Source organism: Camelus ferus, chromosome 27 (genome assembly GCF_009834535.1).
Source record: "Camelus ferus isolate YT-003-E chromosome 27, BCGSAC_Cfer_1.0, whole genome shotgun sequence".
Classification (NCBI taxonomy): domain Eukaryota; kingdom Metazoa; phylum Chordata; class Mammalia; order Artiodactyla; family Camelidae; genus Camelus; species Camelus ferus.
The window spans coordinates 20934574-20953712 of record NC_045722.1 but is presented as its reverse complement, the minus strand read 5'-3'; the positions used below and the strand labels follow the sequence as shown (position 1 = coordinate 20953712).

General features: G+C 43.1%; 1 protein-coding gene across 7 annotated transcripts in view; it reads right to left on the bottom strand.

The window, feature by feature from the left end:
* Window positions 1-5189, bottom strand: part of MEF2A (myocyte enhancer factor 2A) — a 124255-nt gene extending 119066 nt beyond the window's left edge. For 2 of the 7 annotated variants that reach the window (XM_032469015.1, XM_032469022.1), the window contains exon 1: window positions 4707-5186. The gene's annotated coding sequence lies outside the window, so the exon portion shown is untranslated. Of the gene's footprint in view, window positions 1-4706 lie in introns of all 7 variants that reach the window. The other 5 variants (XM_032469018.1, XM_032469017.1, XM_032469019.1 and 2 more) reach the window with 4 other exon arrangements.
* Between the last annotated feature and the right edge of the window lie 13950 nt (window positions 5190-19139).

The following is a 19139-nucleotide window of genomic DNA, read 5'->3' as shown; positions in this document are numbered from 1 at the left end:
ATGACATATAGACCTGAATTCTGAAATTCAAGAAATGTAATTCCAGTCTCTATGTAAAAGATGGATTGCTAGTGGTGGGGATACAGTGAGACAAACACAGTATTAGTCAATGCAAGAGCACCTTGTTTTAATAAGCCAACTGTTACAAATTACCTTACCAGGTTAAATGGAGAGTATCCTCTTGTTCCTCAGGTCACAAATCATACCTCAAACTAATCCAAGTCAACCTCTACCCTGCTGCTGACAATAAAATAACCTGGTAAAAAGGCCTAGCTCATGCAGTATAAATTTACTACCCACTACCAAAATATTTCTCAAAATATATAACAATGTAACTTTATAGATGACTGAATTTTTTTAAGTTCACAGATTAAAGTTTATATTTTTGTATAAGGAAGAAGATAAAATTAATACTGATTCAAGACAATCATAAAAAGATATGCCTTGGTTGATAGTCATCATAAGTCTGATCAGCCGTCTGTTTTTCACCCATGTTAACAATTCCTCTGGCTTTCAGCATCGTCAGTTATTAAACTGATGAAAAAGTAACACCAGTGTTCAAATATCTGGTATTCTCACAAAACAGCAAAAATTTTTAACTCATATGCTTATGATTTCATCTTCAGTGATTACTAAGACAATTCAATATTAAATAGATACTAAGCTCAGTAAAAATCAATCCAATTCAGTAAATACAAATGACAATATTAAAATCAATAAATAATAAACATCTATGTTAAAAATACAGTATTTATTAAATATGCATCAACACATATCCCATGCCATACATGAGATTTATTAATGAATGGACTTATACTCTTAATTATAAAAAACTAGACACATGGTCCATTTATTAGAGTACACAAATAAAGCATAAACAGATAAAATCACTTAGTTCCACCAAGCAGGTAAAATGAAGAATAAAAAATTATACTTACCTACTAAAGATAAGCTATTTTTTAAATATACCCATTCCATGTATGTTAGAAAACATTTTTCTAATTTCAAATTTTAAATACCATATCTTGAAGATAACTCCCACCAATAATTCCTTAAAGACATATTTCACTGGAGTAGGAAAAATACTTACATTTAAACCTCTAATTTTTTTTAGTATCAGGAGAGATCATGGAAGTTAGAATCAAACAATGATTGCAGATCAAAAGCTTAAACTAGAAGAGCTAACTAAACATTTTATGTATCATCTGACAATAAATTTAAGATGCTGGGATATTTTATCCCAAACAAATATATGAGCATTGTCCTGTATTTATACATTACATGAAGCCCTTTTAGTAACAGACACTAAATGTACAGACACTGGGCAGAGTACCTACACAATCTTCACAGGAGGACAGGGATGTGTGGAGAAAGGGATGAAGGGCCATCAAGCAACATGCATTTTTTGTACATGAAGCTCAGGCAATGCCCTAGGAACTTTCACACTATTATTTCATTCAATTCTAACAATTCTATGGGACAGGGAGTATAATTCCTTCCCATTTTACAAAAGTTGTCTCAATTTTGTCAATGGTGGAAATGGAATCAGAACTAAGATCTGATGACAAAGTCAAGCAACCTTTCTTTATGAAGACTTGCAAGTCAGCACAATATATTAAAGCGTTCTTTGCAGGAGGTTATCTAACTAGAATATTGAGTTGATTTTTCCATATTTACACTTCTCTTAGTACTTAAACATTGAGAGGGCACTCACCTCTTAATTTACTAAGAATGTTCACAGATTTTCTTTCTAATCTAGGGGAAAAAAACTCCATACTTGACCATGTTCAATCCACAAAGCAGTAATTTCATTGCCCCATCACTGATATAAGAACACTTCGGCTAGACTTTGTCACATTTGTATGTACTGTGAGTATATCTTCCAAAACAAACCAAAAAAAAAAAAGTGCATGGTCTGATAATAAGACAGTATATAAAATTAGAAATGCCCACAGAAAATCCAGGACCATCATCATTGTACATTACACTAAATTTCGCTTGCCAGATTTTAGAAAAGCAGCAAAGGGCAGAAAAAAGGTGACTTTCCAAAATCTGACTGACAAGCATGCTACTTCCCAGTAACAAATTTACTTACGGCTTCCTCCTCCTAAATTCAGAAAACAAATCTACTAATATGATTTTATTGAAATATTTCAAACTTCAAAATCATGTTCTAATAAACATTTCCATAATAACTTAACCACTCTCAGAATACACTTTAATATTTCTCTCTTGGTAACCAATTAATGAGTTACAATGTTGCTACCATTTGAATATTAATAAAATTAATATTAACCTGCACTGCATTCTAAACGGAAAATACAAAACAATAATGCAATTGCCTTGAAAAATAAAGCATCACCATGCTAAATGCAAATTCTTTAAAAGATTATTTCCAGTTGCGTTTACAAAAAACAATCTTTGTCAAACATACGCATTAAGGAAACATAAAAACTAAGAATACAAGAGATTATTCTCAAACCATAATTCAACATGGTGACATTACAATTATTATTTCTGAGCCCCAAAGTGCTGTTTTCCTTCCACTGAACACTCCCCAACACTTACTCACTCACTGCACTAAACAATATACTGGGAAAAAAAAAAATGCTGGGAAGTAATTTAATGAGCTAAACATAATTTTATCACCTTTGTTCCATATGAATAAAACCATAGTTTTATATATAACAATAGTGTGAATTAAATGAAATAGGTAAGCAAATAATTGTGTTTAGAAAGGTCACTACTACTTCACAATCGCTGACTGCTTTAGTAAATAAGTTTCTACTGGAAGCACTCTTCCAACAGAACTGTTAAAAAGACTATGGTCTACAAAGTATTTAAATCACCAGTTTTGGTTCTTCAGAATATTTTCATTATAACACCATAATCACAACTGTTTGACATGATGCTCACTGAAAATTAAGTGATTCCAGAATCAGTTAGTGCATCATCATATAGAACTAATCTTAATGTTTTATATGACATATAACCTGTTCATTACGTTTGATATAAAGTCTAACTAAAATTGGCATCCACTTTAGTGAAAACACTTTTGACATTTCTCCTAAGACGTAAGTTGGCATTCACAGTAAAAGAAATGAGTAGAGTGTGCCCTCCAAAAATAAACAAAAACCCAAAACCAAAAGATGTACACACAAAAGCCGCAACAGCACAGTAGTCTTTTATCCTTATTTCCTAAATTCATATTATTAAAATAAATGCCATTTTTGTGTTTGCAAGAAACCTTTTAAGCTATTTTGTTTACCTTTTCCACAGACTCTTCAAGTACTGCCAAGGTAACATAGATTGTAAAACTGACAACTGGAGTACTTGGCAGTTGCCAAAACAACACAGCTGGATTCTTAAAGCGAAAGTGCTCTTGGGTAATGTGCACCTAATTAAAGCCTTAAAGAACCTTCTCTTCATATAGTAATAGATATAAGACACAGGGGAAACATGCTGTGCTAAAATTTGAAAATTTTAGACAATATTTGTTTATAAATACAAACACTATTGTTAACACATCACAGCAGGCCTTTCTATAAAAACACACTTATTGGAATCACAATCTCATTGTAAACTAAAACGCAGGTTACACTATGCTATTCTTCAATATACAAACGGTTTCCTACTAGATCATGACAGGACGCTCCCTTCTTATCTCAGGAATCACACATCAGGTCTCAGGAACATTTTTATAGTTACTCTTTCAAGGGGGGGCGGGGGGGAAGAATCCTTGTTTTTCTAATCCAGAAATACTCGTCGCTTCCAAACTTGTTTCCATCATCTCACCTGCTAATAAATCTTCACTGATTAAAGGCAGATGGAATCGAACTAAAAAGCAAAGTTTCTATCACACAAATCCTTCCCTGAGAGCCGGGATCTACGTGGATGTCGAGGGGTCCGCGAACGGTCTCTGCAGCCCCTTCTTTCCGCGCGACGTCTCCCCGCACCTTCCAGCGTCCACACCCGCAGGTGCCCCCGGCCCGGGCCACCTCCCGGCCCCAAATATCGACCTGGCCACTGACATACACAAACACACACACCCGGAGAGTTCGGACCTAAATGTTCCGCTCCGTCAGACCAACCTTCTCCCAAAGCAGAAGTGGGGGAACTTCTTCCAAGTCCCACAACAGCGCAGAACGCCCCCCGCACCAGGGGTCAATCCCTTCGGGGAGACCCCAGCCCCACAAGGCAAGATGAAGAAGAGGGCCCTCGGGCGTTCTGCCCCGGAGAGGCTCCGGGCCCTCAGGGAACTCCTTCAACTTTCAAGGAGGCGACATCCACTACCGCCCCCCAGCCCCAAACGCAGCGCGCGCCCTGGGAGGCTCCTCGCTCCAAGCCCGCGCGGCCGAGCCTCCCTCCGCCAGCCCGCGACACCCCTTCAGACCTCGGGCCCGCCCTCGGGGCACCCCGCCCCCACCTCCACAGGCGCCTCGCCCCTCGGCGCCGACCCCGACGCGACCACCCCTTGCAGCCTCCCCGCACCCAACCCGCCCCGCCGCCGCGCGCTTCGACCTCGGCCGCCTGCCAGCCGGACGCCGCCCCGTCCCGGGGTCCCCGGAGTCCCGCGGGCGCCCCTCCTGGGCCGCGCCGCCCCCCGCCCCAGCGCCCCCAGCCCCTACCCGGTCCCCTCGCCGAGACGCCGCCCCCTCTGGCCCTGCAGGCTCCGCGGAAGGAGCCCTGCCGGCCGCGGCCCTCACCGTGTCTCCGGCGCAGCTGGCGGGCGCACACACGCCGCAGCCCGGGCCCGCCACCAGCGCTCCGCGCCGCCCGGAGCCGCCTCCTTCAGCCCGGGACTCGCCGGGACATCCGCGCACGGATCCCCACACCGGGGCTATTTTTAGGAGACGGGCCCCGGCCAGACCGGAACTCGTTCCCGTCGGCGCGCGTGCGCACTACGCTGACGGTACTCGGTGTCCCTCCGCCAACCTCGTTTTTCCCTCCCTTCTCGCTCCCTCTCTCCCCTGCTTCTTTAAGGTTTCTTCTCAGAGCTGATTTATCCTCTTGATGGGTCTAGAGCACTTGGAGTGGGAAAGACAAGGGGGCTGGCAAAGAGAGTCACACTGTTTGGAAGCGAGCATTACCCCACAAGGACGTGAGGGGGGGACTATGTTTTTTCGGGTGGGTGAGGAGACAGATCACCCGGCACAGGAAGGAGATGACGGCGGTTTGGCGCCGCGGCTACGGGCTAGAGCTCGCTTCCCTATGAAGGACCGTGTTCTCCTGGAAGGGATACTGGTCACTTGATGAGGGCCTGGGCGCCTCCCAGGGCGGGGCGGCCGGCGGCGTCGCGCCCTGCAGCCCCGCCTCCCCCGCCTCCCCCGCCGCTGCCTCCCTGACCGGCCCTCGGGGGCCGGGCCGGGAGCAGCTCCAGTGACGCGGCGCGTGGCGAATCGCCGCGCGTGGCCGCCCACTGCAGCCAACCCGCGGCGCCGGAGGGCGGGGCTCGCGGGGCAGGGCCGGGGCTCCCGGAGCGAGCCCAGCAGTCGCCCGGAGCCCCGTGCCAGGCAGCGTCCTTCGGGAGGGCTCAGTCACCCACTGCTGGACTCTTGGAGCCGCGGCCAGAACCCCGCCCTGGGGCACACTTGGATCCCCCTGTTCTTAGCTTGCCACACCCGCGCCCTCATTGCGGTCAGGACCGCACCTGTGCCCACGCCTGGGCGGCCACCAGGTCACTCTCACTGGGCAAGCACAATGGTGCTTGGACCCGGGCCCCCAGATAGTAGGACTTGAAGGGGCCTGGAAGGCGGGCGACACCTTTCCGGCTGGCCAGCCAAGCTCGCCACGTCCCAGGAGAGACTCATCCTAATAATCTTTACTATTAATGATATCTAATTACTAATAGGCGCAGCTAGTATGCCTTGAGCGCTAAACTACGTGCTGAATAGCTTGCATCTGATAGCTCATGTATTCCTTATAACATCCGCATGAAGTAGATTCAGTTTCTGTTCCCACTTTACATAGGAGGAAAGGGAAGCTTGAGCGCTAACGTGACCTTTTGGGTTAAGCTTAAGAGGAGGGCACTAAGGACTCGAAATCCTTACCACTCCGCATACTGCCTTTTCTGAGAGCAGTGCAAAGGAGATGTTCTTGAAACAGCCGTTCTGCTTAGGGGGCTACTGGTTTTTGTCGAGGGAGGTCGTTAGGAGGTGAGCCATTATGGTCCTTGCATCCTGAAGGCTGCTTGCCTCTGGAGTTTCTGTGGCCACACTGCCTACCTCTGCACCAGAGGTACCTATGCAATGGACACAAAGCCAAAGAGTTGTTTTCATTTGAAGATGAGAAATTCAGTCCCACAGCACATTAAAACAAAGTGATCAGAATGGGTAAGCAGATGTGCAGAGGCTGTGGGCAGAGGAACTGGGAAGTTACAAAGGAAGCTGGAGGCTAGCAGGCTTCCTCCCTCAAGGACAAGGCAGTGTACTGGGGAGAACCCAACACAAAAGCGACATATAAACACCAGACACTGGAAAACAAACTTGGAGTTGTGCTCAGAGCCCCAACAATGTCAGCGTTCAGAGGAGCTAGCAGCAGGGACTGCAAGCAGGTTTTTAAAACACGTTAGAATTTGGTGTAACTCAGCAAGTCATGTGGAAATGCATGCTTTTCAACTTGCCAGAAGCTGCAAAACCAGCTGAATTTGCCTTCTCTGATCCAAGAGAATAGAAGAGTTTGACAGTTTTCCTTCAAAACCTATGGTCTGAGGTGGGGGGACAGTGAGCCATGGCTCCCTCATTCCCACCTGCCCTTCACCCTGGAAGAAGAGGGACAGTGAGAACAGACTCTTCCCAAAGAGGTCGCACACTCTCATTGCTCTACCCCATCTCCCATCCTTGGCAGATGCTGACCCTCTTGAGGCACAAAAGACTCAGCTCCAACTGCCCACTCCCCACCCATTCAAATGCTGTTGGTTACTCCAGAAAGCCAGGCAGACAACTTGGCTCTGAGTCCAGCCAAAGCAGACATGGAGAGACTGCATCACCTAGGGAAGCACCTCTTTCCCCACTGCCCCCTGCAAGTCAAAGCCCTCGTCTAAGAATTGCAGGGAGTTGTTTAAGAAGGAAGGAAGGAAAAGAAGAGGGAAGAAAGACAAGTAAGTTTAAGGACTATAGAGCACAGCTATTGTAAAATCCATTAACAAAGCATAATCCCTATTATTTGTAATTAAAGTAACCAATTTTAGGAAATCATCATAGCTTCTATTTCAGGTCTCAAAGACATGTACCTAAAGTCCAGTGTCTGCAGCAGCTTGCACTCAGCTTGGCATAGACCATGTGCCACTGGCTTGGAAAGAACTTCTGAGGAGTCTTCACCTCTTTCTGTCCTTAAAGTGCTCAGGCGTCCAGGGAAGGGACTCAGCACCATACTAGACACTGCAGTACTGAGGTGAGGAAGAACAGTCCTTCCTCAAAAGGGGCTGGCAGGCCATGGGGCAGGGGGTGGGGGGGAGGTACAGCTTAAAACACAAGCCAGCCCGATAACCAGCAAGAGAGGGGTTAAGGGCATTAGAAGAGTATAGAAGATAAGTATTTAAGAAGGGAGGAGAATTAGGGAAGGCTAATTAGAGGAGGCAACCCCACAGTGAATCCAGAAAGCCTCTGAGAAGGATGGAAAGGGGCCCTCTCATGGTCCTGCTCTAAAGAATAAAGCCCAAGCTCCCTAGGAGGCAGGGATCTCTGACCATCTGGCCAGCCTCCCCCTCACCTCTTCCTGCCAGATACCCCACCATCCCCATTCAGGAATTCTGAATCGTACACCAGGCTATTTCCTCCTGTCTGCAGGGTAAACCCCTTTACAGCCATCAAGTCTCCATTAGGTGTCATTTTCTCTAAGAGCCCTTCTCTAATATCCCGCCTAGTTGAAGGATAAGTATTTCTTTATCTTTATATGTCTGTCTTTTCCCCTTTGGTGAGTGAGCCCCTCGAAGACATAAACTGTGATTTACTCCTTAATTGATCCACAATGTCTAGCACAGTGCCTAGTGTGTAGCAGACAACCAAATAAATGTTCAGTAGAGGGACTGCAGTGTGCAAGGACCCCGTGCGTGTGGCTCAGGAGAGAAACCACAGCTAGAGGGGTGTGCCTGGAGCCTGGAGTCTGATCAAGCACCTGGGAATGGTGGGAGATGAGGCTAGAAGAAGAGTGGTCAGGAGTGAGATGGTGCCAAGCCATTTGGATTTCTTTCTGAAAGCAATGGGAAGCACTGACATTTCAAGCAGGTGAATAGCAAGATCGATTTGGCATTTTAGAAGGATGGCTGAGGGCAGTAGTTGGGGGTGGGTGGGAGGAAGCAAGACTGCACGCAGGACAACAAATTAGAAGGCACTGGTGTTGCTGCGGCTGTCAGAACCCCTACCTCCATCCCTGGAGATCTCCGCAGACTGTCCCTACACATGCTAATGGATTCCGGAGTCTCTGCTGAGGCTCTGGCCCCAGGAGAGGGCTTGGGTCAGTAGATACATACCCCAGCTTCTTCATGCCTTAGGAAGATAATCTGAGGCATGTACCCAGAAGTCCCCCAGGGGGGTCCCAGGGGCTTGAGCCCCCACTGTCATCAGTGGTGATCCGCTCACTAGCACACATTCATGTTGCCTCTCCTCACTTCCCCATTCCTTCAGATCCCTTTCCAGGATCACCTCCCAAATAAACCACCTGTACCAAAATCCTTGTTTGGAGGCCTGCTTTTCAGAGGACCCATTTGAGACAAATGGTAACTGAGACTAAGGAAGAAAGAAGACCTGTAAGAAGATGGTTGCCTGATAGTAAAGACAGAGCAGGAACAAAACATGGAGCTAGAAGGAGAATTGACCTGCTTGCTGCCCATTAAATCTGGGGTCAGGGAAGGTATAGGAGTCTCAGCTGCATCCAGGTTTCTGGCTTGAGCTCCTGGGTGGATAATAGTGCATCATTTAAATAGGGAACACTGGAGGAAGGTGAGATTGAAGAGTCTGGAGGAAGGGAGTATGATGAGCTCCATTCTGCTCATGTTAAATTTGAGATGCCTGTGGGACAAAATATCCTTAGCTTCATGGGGCTGGAAAAAGATACAACTAGATGAGATTTGACAATGTAGGGAGGGCTTCCTGGAGGAGGAGAAATTTAAGCTGAGCTTTGAAACTGAGCTACATGGGCTGGAGGAAAAGAGAAATAATTTATAGACCAGAAGAAAGACAATGAGAGGGATGGACAGTTAAAAAGAAATAGATTCGTCAGGGGAAAAAAGTAAGTTTATTTGAACTAGGGTAAATAAAAAGAGCCTCCAAAGGGTTTTAATTTGTGAGCTGCTTCGTACCATGTTCAATCTTGTGTCCCTCACACTTACACAGAGTTGATGTTTATTAAATAAGGTGTGAACCCGGCAAGTGTCTCAATAAATATTTTTCATGATGTCTCAGTCTTGTACAACTATAAATAATTAAAAATGGAAGGTTTTAAAAGTGTTCCAAATTAGCAAATTCTCCAAATTTAACTTTGTGTAAGGATTCATGTCTTGTGGAGAAATATCACATCTAAGAGAAACCACATCTTACTTGTAAAGTTACCTACTTGTAAACTTGTAAATCTGATGTAGGATCTAATGGCTTGTAAATATTTCAGAAAATCAAAATTCCACATTTTAAATTAAACCTACACAAAAAACACATGATCCACTCTGTACTGTACACCATAGTTTCTTTAGAGTTAAAATCACGAACGTATGTCTGAAAGAGAGAGATCTTTTGTGCATTTGTTTTCTATTTCACATTCCATGATACACACTCAGATCTAAATGCCATTTTCTAATAAAAGGAACCAGGGCTCCTTGGAGAAATGGTTGATTCCAGGACTGGAGAAGGGAAAAAAAAACCCACCAACAAAAAAGTAGATAAACCTATTGTGCCAGAAAGCAAGGAAGTTCTCAAAAAATGGTGGGGCAGGTCAAAGGGACACAGGAGCCAATGGCCAAAGCTGGAACAATGTGAACAACAAAGTAAATAATGCTAGTATTGGATTATAACCTACAGAATAAAATAAATATTCATGAGCCCATACCGATATAAATAAATAATTGACTAAATAAATAAACAGGAGAGAATGTATAGATTTTACTTATACAAGCCCCATTAAAAAGTGTAGAAGGAGTGAGAACAATTCAAAAGCCACAATTTGACAAGCATTGCTGTTTCAGGCAAGAGTGTTCAATGGATGCAAAATTAGACAGAAAAAGAATGATAAGAAACAGGACAATGCACAGTCTCAAAGTAGTTCCCTGCAAGGTATTTATTAATTACAAAGAGAAACATAGTAACTTTATGGTAGAAAAACCCAGCAGACACCACCTCAGCCAAGTGAATAAGGCTAGCATCACCAGTAACAAAGTTTATTGACATTACGTACCCTGTGGTATGAGGCAGTGAGAAGGGTACATTTCTTCTTTGGTATTTCTGCCTGAAATGTGTGACCTGAATCTAATCATGAGAGAACCTCAGACAAACACAAATCGAGGGACATTCTGTAAAATAACTGATCAAAATAATAGTGCTCATTGAAAGCGTCCAGATCATGAAAGATAAGGAAAGACGAAGGAACTGTCACAGATTGGAGGAGACCAAGGAGATCTGACACCTAAATTCAAAATGGGACCCTGGATTGGATCCCAGTGCAGAACAGAGATGTTAGTGAGAAAACTGGAGAAATTTGAATAATGTGTGCAGTTTAGTTTATAGTGTTATGTCAATGTTAATTTCCTGGCTTCCATAATCATATTATCCTTATGTAAGATAACACTGAAGGAAGCGGGGTGAATTTTCTGCACTATGTTTGCCACTTTGGGTAACTCTAAAAGTATTTAAAGGTAAAAAAAAATTTTAAGTGATAAGATATTTTAGTATTCTATAATTTACTCAACTCTCCCAGTGACAACCGTCACATGGAGTCTAATTAACTAGTATAAAGCATTTTTTTCAATAGTTAAGTTCAACCTCAAATTGGGCAATATTTAAACTATCAGTAAAATGTTTGTAAGTATGAATGTTTTGAGGTGGCCAGTGTTCTGAATTGACAAGAAAAAAACACAAAATATAACAGTGTTTCCATTTACTACTAACAGCAGTAAGGTCCATGAATGCCACCTGGCAGTTCTTAAGCATCAGAAAGTGACACACACGTATAATTTCTAACATTGCCCATTACATCTTTTTCAAACATTAAAAACGTTTTCACTTTTCTTATTTGAATATTCTTGAATGCCTGATGATGAAAAGGATGAATTCAGGTTCTCAAAGAAGAAGATAAAAGATGTTTCCTTTGCTCAGTTTATAATCTTACATGTCAAAGTCTACATGAAGATTAAATAAACTTTAAAAATATAAGAAATCGAATCGTTGACAGCTGGATGTTTTATACACTCGAACTTCAAATAAGTCTTTCAATGTCTATTATATGTTGTCATTTTATTTTATTTTACTTTTTTCCTTCTGCACGGAGTTTTTTTTGACTTTGTGATCCTCTCTACAACCAACAATACATTCATGTGTCAATGACAGTAATTCCTATCCTGGAGTTTATTTTCTTTTCAGTGTTTGTGTTCCATCCAAAGAGGGGCTGCATTTCACACATCCTCCTAATATCCCACCCACATCCACCCCTTGATATGAGATCATCATTTCTCTCTGCTGTCCTCTTTGCTTATACATTGTTGTCATAGATAATTCTTCTGAAGTCTGGAACTGTCCTAGTGGCCACATTATACAAATCATTCCCAAATGGCTACTTATGATCTAGCGAAGATTTTTGTCTGTTAGAATTTTAAACTATTGAAATTTGAAACAACTCTGATAGTCACTGAAAAGGTAAGACCACAAATTTTGGAGTCCAGTGGTCTTTTGTTTAAATCACACCTCTACCATTTCCCAGGTGTGTAAATTTGGGCACGCTGCACAACTTCTCCAAGCCTCTATTTTCCTTCCTATAGGATGAGAGGAATCCTCCCTCAAGGTGGTTTTGAGGATTGAGTAACCCGTATACAGTGCTTACATAATTCACATGCATAAATAGTAGCTCCATGTTTGGCTGTTCGTTGATGGATTCTGCAAACTTCTACTGAGCCCCTACGGGGTGCCCAGCACCGTTCTAAGCACAGGGAATACAGAGAAGATCGATGTTCTCAGGAAGCTTGTCGTCATGGGGGTAGACAGACAATAAAACATATACAAACAAGAAGATGTCAGATGGTGATAATAGCTGTGATGATATAACACAAGATTGTGAGAGAATGCAACTGAGAAGAGACCTTAGCTAGGGGTTCAGGGAAAGCTTCTCTGAGGCAGTGACATTTCAAATGAGTGACAAAGGAGCTAGACAGATGAAGACCTGGGGAAGACTGTCCCAGGCAAAGGGAGAACAACATGTCCCCGAGATGGGACTAAGCTTATTTCATTTGAACAACAGAAAGAAGGCAAGTGTGGCTGGAACAGGGTTGGGGGGCCCGGGCTGTTCTTTAAGCCATTGGAAGCCTATTGCTTCGGCACTGTTATGTATGTGACAAAACAAGGAAAAAGCAATAGATTAAATCGCCAGCATGTTACTACATGTCGCTCCCTTTCCATTTAAGAGGGGCAAGTGAGGCTTCTGTCTCTCAGTCTAACAGTCAGTATTTTTTTAGTTGCAAGTGACAGGAACCCAAGTCACACCAACTTAAATCAAAAATTAAGAGGGAAAATTTATTGCTTTGTTGGACTGAAAATTGAGGCATATTCCCAATTTCAGCATTGCTGGATTGGAAGCTAAAATAATGGCTCTTCCTCTCTCTCTCCTCTCATTCACCCTGTTCTGTGCCCTCAGATTCGTATGTTGAAATGCAATCCCCCATGTGGTGGGATTAAGAGGTGGGGCCTTCGGGAAGTGACTAGGTTATGAGTGTGCAGTCCTCAGGATGGGATTAGTGGCCTTGTAGAAGGGACCCAGAGAGCTCCTTTGCCATGCGAGGACACAGCAAGAAGTCCATCTCTGACCCAGGAAGCAGTCTCTCAACAGACATCAGATCTGCTAGCTCCTTGACCTTGGACTTTCCAGTCTCCAGCACTGTGAGAAATAAGTTTCTGTATTTTATAAGCCACCTAGTCTATGGCATTCTGTTATAGTCACCTGAACAGATTAAGACAAGTTCCACTGAGAAAGAATTTTCTTTAAATCTTTATTATCAAAGTCCCAGAGTTAAGCCTGGGCTGGTCACATGTCTCTCTCTGAACCAATCACAGTGGCCAGGGTGACAGAATGCCCTCATGTGGGACACATGTGGGACACATGTGGGACACTACCCACCCCTGGAGTCCTGGGAGGGGACTTAAACTCACCAAGAGCCCAGGAACACATGAACTGAGAGTGGGGGAATTGTTCTGCACAAATTAGGATGCTATTATCACAAGACGGGGGTCTGTGTGCCAGACAGACAAAAATAAAATGGACACCAAACCAGCTGAGTGGCAAGAGGTGATTGTATGCTTGTGTTTAAACCATGAGTGGAGAAATTTTGTTCCTACCCTCAAAGTTAACCCTAAGATCCTAATGGAAAAGAGACACAGAAGGGAAATTGTCAGTAAGAAACCTAACAGACTGTATTGTAAAGCCTGAAATTCCACGTTGAGTTTATTTTCTCAACATCTTTGACCTTCAGAGGGTTGTAGACATCTTTGACCTTGACATCTTTGACCCTCACAGGGTTGCAGAGTCGTAACCATGAGTTCCCTGTTCTTACCAGACATGTGTGCCCCCTACCCAGCTAGTTACCCTCTCAGCCAGACCAGCCACATCACACTCGTCCTAAACCTCATAGGTTTCATGTCCCTGCCAGCTCATACGATCATTCAAACAAGCAAATCACATTCTCCTGCAGGAACCAGCGGGCATCTCACCCTCCTGTTGCTACCAAGCGTTTCTCCCACAACTCTTGCTGGTTCGCTCTGCTCCCGAGTGCAAGCCCAGTGTGGCCCTGCCTGGTGCTCAGTCTCCTCCTCCCGCAGGCTGTGAGCATATGTGACCCATAAACTGCTGCCAGTCTCATCTGTCCACTGCTGGGTGTCATGGGTTTGGGCCTCTTGTATTTTCTAGAGCAGGAGATCCCTCCTACCCCAACAGGGTGAGTAGGAGGTGGTCAGATCACAGACTCCAATAGCTTTTCTAAGCATAGCCAGAGCCATTTACACTGGTCAGTTAATTTGAGGCCTCTGGACCCTGCGAAACCCTAAGAACTCCTGCTGGTAGGTCCACGCACACAGGCAAAGCTTCTCCACGTCCCTGGTTCCCAGGTGATCTTCTTTATTATGAGGTCTGGCCAGCAGGCACGTCCTCTTACTCATAAGTGCTTTTGCCAGAGTCTAGCTGAGGACCTGACACATAGTAGGTTTCCGATAACTGATCCTGAGTCAAAGAATGGATCTTTGTCTTCAGTCGGGCAATGGCAAAGTGTGGAGCATTCTGGTCTGATGCAACTGCTTGAAAACTTGGCTTCAGTTAGAGCCAAAGTGACCAACCCAGAAAATCTGAGCATGGAAAATCTATTTTATCCTGGGCTTTGCAGAGGAAGGAAATACTAGAGGTCAGAACCGTGGTTCTCAATGTTCACATGAGCAAAGTATCAAAATGACCTTATTTTTTTTTCTTTTAATGAGGCTTCATTTTTATGCTAACATTTTCAATGAGGTCCCTGTTTTTGTCAGAAATTTCAACCTCTGCCGGGTAATTGCACAACCTCTAGCTTTGCTCGGCCTGCATAGCCTTGGCATGACTGACTTTTTTTTTTGTACATGCTGTAGGCAAGATTTTTATGAGGCTTGATTCTTGTCTTGACTTTATTTGATCATGTATATCTGTAATTCAGCACATAGATTAAAACAGACAGCACTTCTCAGCACCATGATGGTGAAAACCACAGAAAATGATAACAAAATATTTATCATATGCATATCTAAAGGAATGCAAAAAGCCTTTCCAGAAATCATGCTTCAGCACGTTGTGTGAGTTAAGCACACAATGTCAAGGGGCTGGGTCCTCTCCTTGAGAATCACTTGCTATTTCCAAGAGCGTGGATAAATTAGATTCAGCCTGCCAAAAACAAGCTGAAGAGCTTCATCAGAATGCTTCACCAGAATTCTCTGTCCTGGTGTTTGGATCTTTAAAAGGGTGCATTTTGAAGCAACTTCTCTTTAGAATGAATACCTTTTCTAGAACTGAACACAGTGGCAGAGCGGAGGTTAAAGAAAGACTCCATTTTTTTCACCTTTTGGATGAAAAAAGATGAAAAGGTTTGTTAAACATGCTGAGTTGGCAAGGGTGTACAGAAACAGGCACTCTTGTACCTTGTTAGTGCAAGTGAAAATTGGTACAATTTCTTTGGAAGGCAATTTGGTAAATATCTATCACAATTTTAAATACACATACCCCTGGCTCAGCAATTCCACATCTAAGAATTTACCCCATAGAGATACTCACATATATTCATTGCAGAATCATTTAGAGCAGCAAAATAATTCAAAAAAGAAACAAGTATCTATCAAAGTGAGATTGGGTAAATCATTTATGGTCCAACTATACAAGAGAATACTATTCAGGTATTATTTATGTAATATGTATACGTGTATACAAACACACACACACACCCCTGACAATATCTGGAGACAACTGGACAGGGTGTCTAGGGGGTAGAGGTCAAGGTTGCTGCTAAACATCCCACAGTGCACAGAACAGCCCCTCCTCTCTGACAACATGTAATTATTTATCACAAAATGTCAATAGTGCTGAGGATGAGAAACCCTTCTCCTAGGCAATCTGGAAGTTTCCATAAGTAACCATAGTAGCTGCCTCTGAAAAGGGAAATTGGAAGACTGGATGTAACCCTTTGCCTGGTAGAAATTCTATATGTGCATATATTCCACATTTTAAGGTACCCACTAAGAAGCAGTTTTAAAATGTTTATTCTCAGGCTCTCTCAGGCAGGGTATCCGTGGGAGCCATTTCTCTACTTTCTTTTGCCTCAGATCTTCTCTTTGCTTTGAGCGAATGACAGACACCCTGAGTGAGCTGGAGGATGAGAAAAAGGGCTTTTGTATTCACAAGTTCCTGGGCCATTTCTGGTCACCCAGGGACAGAAATATCACTGAAATGTTGACTCTAAAGTAAAGTGTAACTTTCTCTTTCTGCTCACCTCTGCTCATGTTGACCCTAGAACGTGGTGGTGTAGGAAGAGAAGTTCTCTTTCCCTTCCCTGTATGTATTGATAAGAAAAGTAAATCAGAGCTAGACCTCTCGAATGGCCAGAATATACAGTTTTTGTATTTCAAATCATAAATTATCTCTTAAATTATTTTAAACACCATTTGAGTATAGCATATAAAAATTTACTCATGTAAGTTTCCCAAAGGAGGTCTACAAGGATGTTCACTGAAGCATTGTTTATAAATCTGAATCTGAAAATAAGAAAAGAGCCCAGGAGAAAAAAAATGTTATATAAACTGCATCAAAGTCGTTCTACAGAATATTCTGCTACTGTTAAAAAATGAGGCAGAACCACACATATTGATATGAAATGATCCCTAAGATACATCACTTGGAAAAAGCAAGTTATAGAACTGGCTCCTTTCTGTATAAGTTACAAAAAAAGAATATATTTAAAATTCCATGTTGGCATATGCATATTTTGCTTTCTGGAGAGAATAATATGAAACTCTTAACAGTTGCTGCTTCTTTGGTGAAAGGGACTGAGGGCAGTGGGGTGGGGAGTATCACAGGCAGCCCTCTTGGCATTTTATACCTTCACACGTTGCTTAAGTGTTCCAGCCACGTGCGTGCGTTGTTAAAAAAAAAAAAAACATTGTCAGCAGTAGTTATCAGGATGGCAAGAGTATGGACCATTAAAAAAATTTTTTTTACAATTCCTTTTTGCCTATAAAAATTCACACAACATACAAATATGATAAAAGAAAATTTAGAAAACATCAGATTGTAAAAGAGGCATGGGATGATCAAATTAAATAGACAATTTAAAACTGTTCTTTAAAATTACATAAAGCCCAATCAATTTACAGTAAAATGTCACGTCTATGAGCCTTCAGACATGAACGATGCTTTGAACAGATTTGAGTAGAACATCTTGTTATCATTATTATTATTATGGTTACTATTATCCCTTTATCTGTTAGTATCTTTGAGTGTCTACTCTAAGCCAAAAGCATTGTAGTTAATTCTATGAAGGAGGTAAAGATGGTTCAGATGTGGACACAGACACACACCCCTTGAGTCACCTGCCAGCTGAGGTGATGGATTTGCACTGCATCATGTCTGCAAGCTAGCTAACTAGCATTAGGGACCCGGCAGCTCCCTAGTAAGGATCAGGTTCCTGAACTGAGCCAGTCTGGTTTGACGACCAGTAGCCATAAAACCTCTCCCTCAAATGGACTGGGACCTAAAATCTCTACCATTACACTGAGTCCTAGAGTTGACAGTGGAGGCTGATTGAAAATAAAATGCTGACGATTAAAATGCACTCAAGCAGGCACACATTTCCCAAGCTATATAATCCAGTGTCTAAATATATCATTTGTTTAATTCCTTCTGATAGAAGATAATGTAAACCTTAGCCAACCGGGGGCAAAATGGGTTATTTCAAGTTGAATCTCATCTAGTTCAGGAATCTCCCACTTTCTCCCTGAAGTTGACTTATATTATGGTAGGGGAGAGAGAGAGACACTGGTTCACAGCCATTTTCTGTAACCAGTTGGCATCCCCCAAAGATCTACAGTCCATTCAGGTTGGTGTCTTCTTAGGCAGGATGCAGTGTCTCTCCCAGCTGCTCGGCTCCTCCAGGTACCCTATTGGTCATAAAATGCAAGTAGAACCCTGTGGGATAAAGACCCATGAATCAGATTATCTGGATTTTCATCCTTGCTTTGTAGTTCCCAACTCTGGTTACACTTTGGAATTAACTGGGAAGCTTAAAATATATCTGAGCCTCACTCTCCCTCCCAGATCTTCTGATTTAATTGGCCTGGGGTGAAGCCTGGGCATTGAAGATTTTTCAAGTTATTAGGTGATTTTAACGTGCAGCCCTGGCTGTGAACCACTGCCCTAAATCCTCCAGGTAATCCACTCAGTTCACGGAGGTTTCGGATGGAGAAGGGCCCCCGTGTAGCCCTCTGATCCATTAGTTCCCACCCCTTCTGCTCCCTCTGACATGACCTGTTACTGTACTAGTTAGATCAAGCATGGTTTTAGTAACAAGTATACCAAAACATGTAATGGCTCAGCATAAGAGAAATTTTCTTGCTCAGGTAACAATCCAGGGAGTTCCAGGTAGCAGGGTAAGATGTGTATGTGTGTAGAGGTGGAGTGTCCTGCTTTGCACAGTCCTCAGGCACACCAGCTGACTGCAGTTCTGCCCTTTGCAGCAATAGCTTCCAAGGTTCCCCTAGAGGTCACCAAAACAGTCAGCTGAATGGGGTCAAGAGCATGGAAAACCACATAATGAAGGTTTTGATGGGCAGGCTAAGAAGTGGCCCTCAGATCTTCTCTTCTCATTCCATTGGCAGGAATTAGTCATATGGTCACATCTGACTGCTGGGGAATCTGGGAAATGTAGTCCCACCTTGTTCCCAAGAAGAGGAGGAAAATGGATTTTGATGAACCATTGTAGTTTCTACTGCATCACTACTTAGTTACTTCCTGCAAATAGCCTCAATTCTCTAGCCCTTTTCTGCATTCTTCATAATTAGCTGGCAACACCCTAACTTATTTTTTAGAGTAATAATAATAATTATTATATTATTGTTATCATTATCCAACCTGTGTCTTCCAGTCTTGTATGTCTTCCTTCAGATGCTTTCAGAACCACATCCCCACTCTTCACCACTGTCCACATTTCTGTTTCTTTTCCCGTCACAGATCATGCTGACTTTCAAAATGTCAGACCTTTCACTCCGACATCTCCCCTATAGCATCTCTGATACTCTTTTGAAAATACATGCTGAAGCATGTAAAGGCTGTTCATCCTGTGTGCTTTTATTGAGTAAATGAACAAATCAACTGGTGTGGTTCACAAGGGGTGATCATGACTAATAGTGGGGTTGCCTTTCTCTTCTTCCATCACAGGGACGACCAGGAAG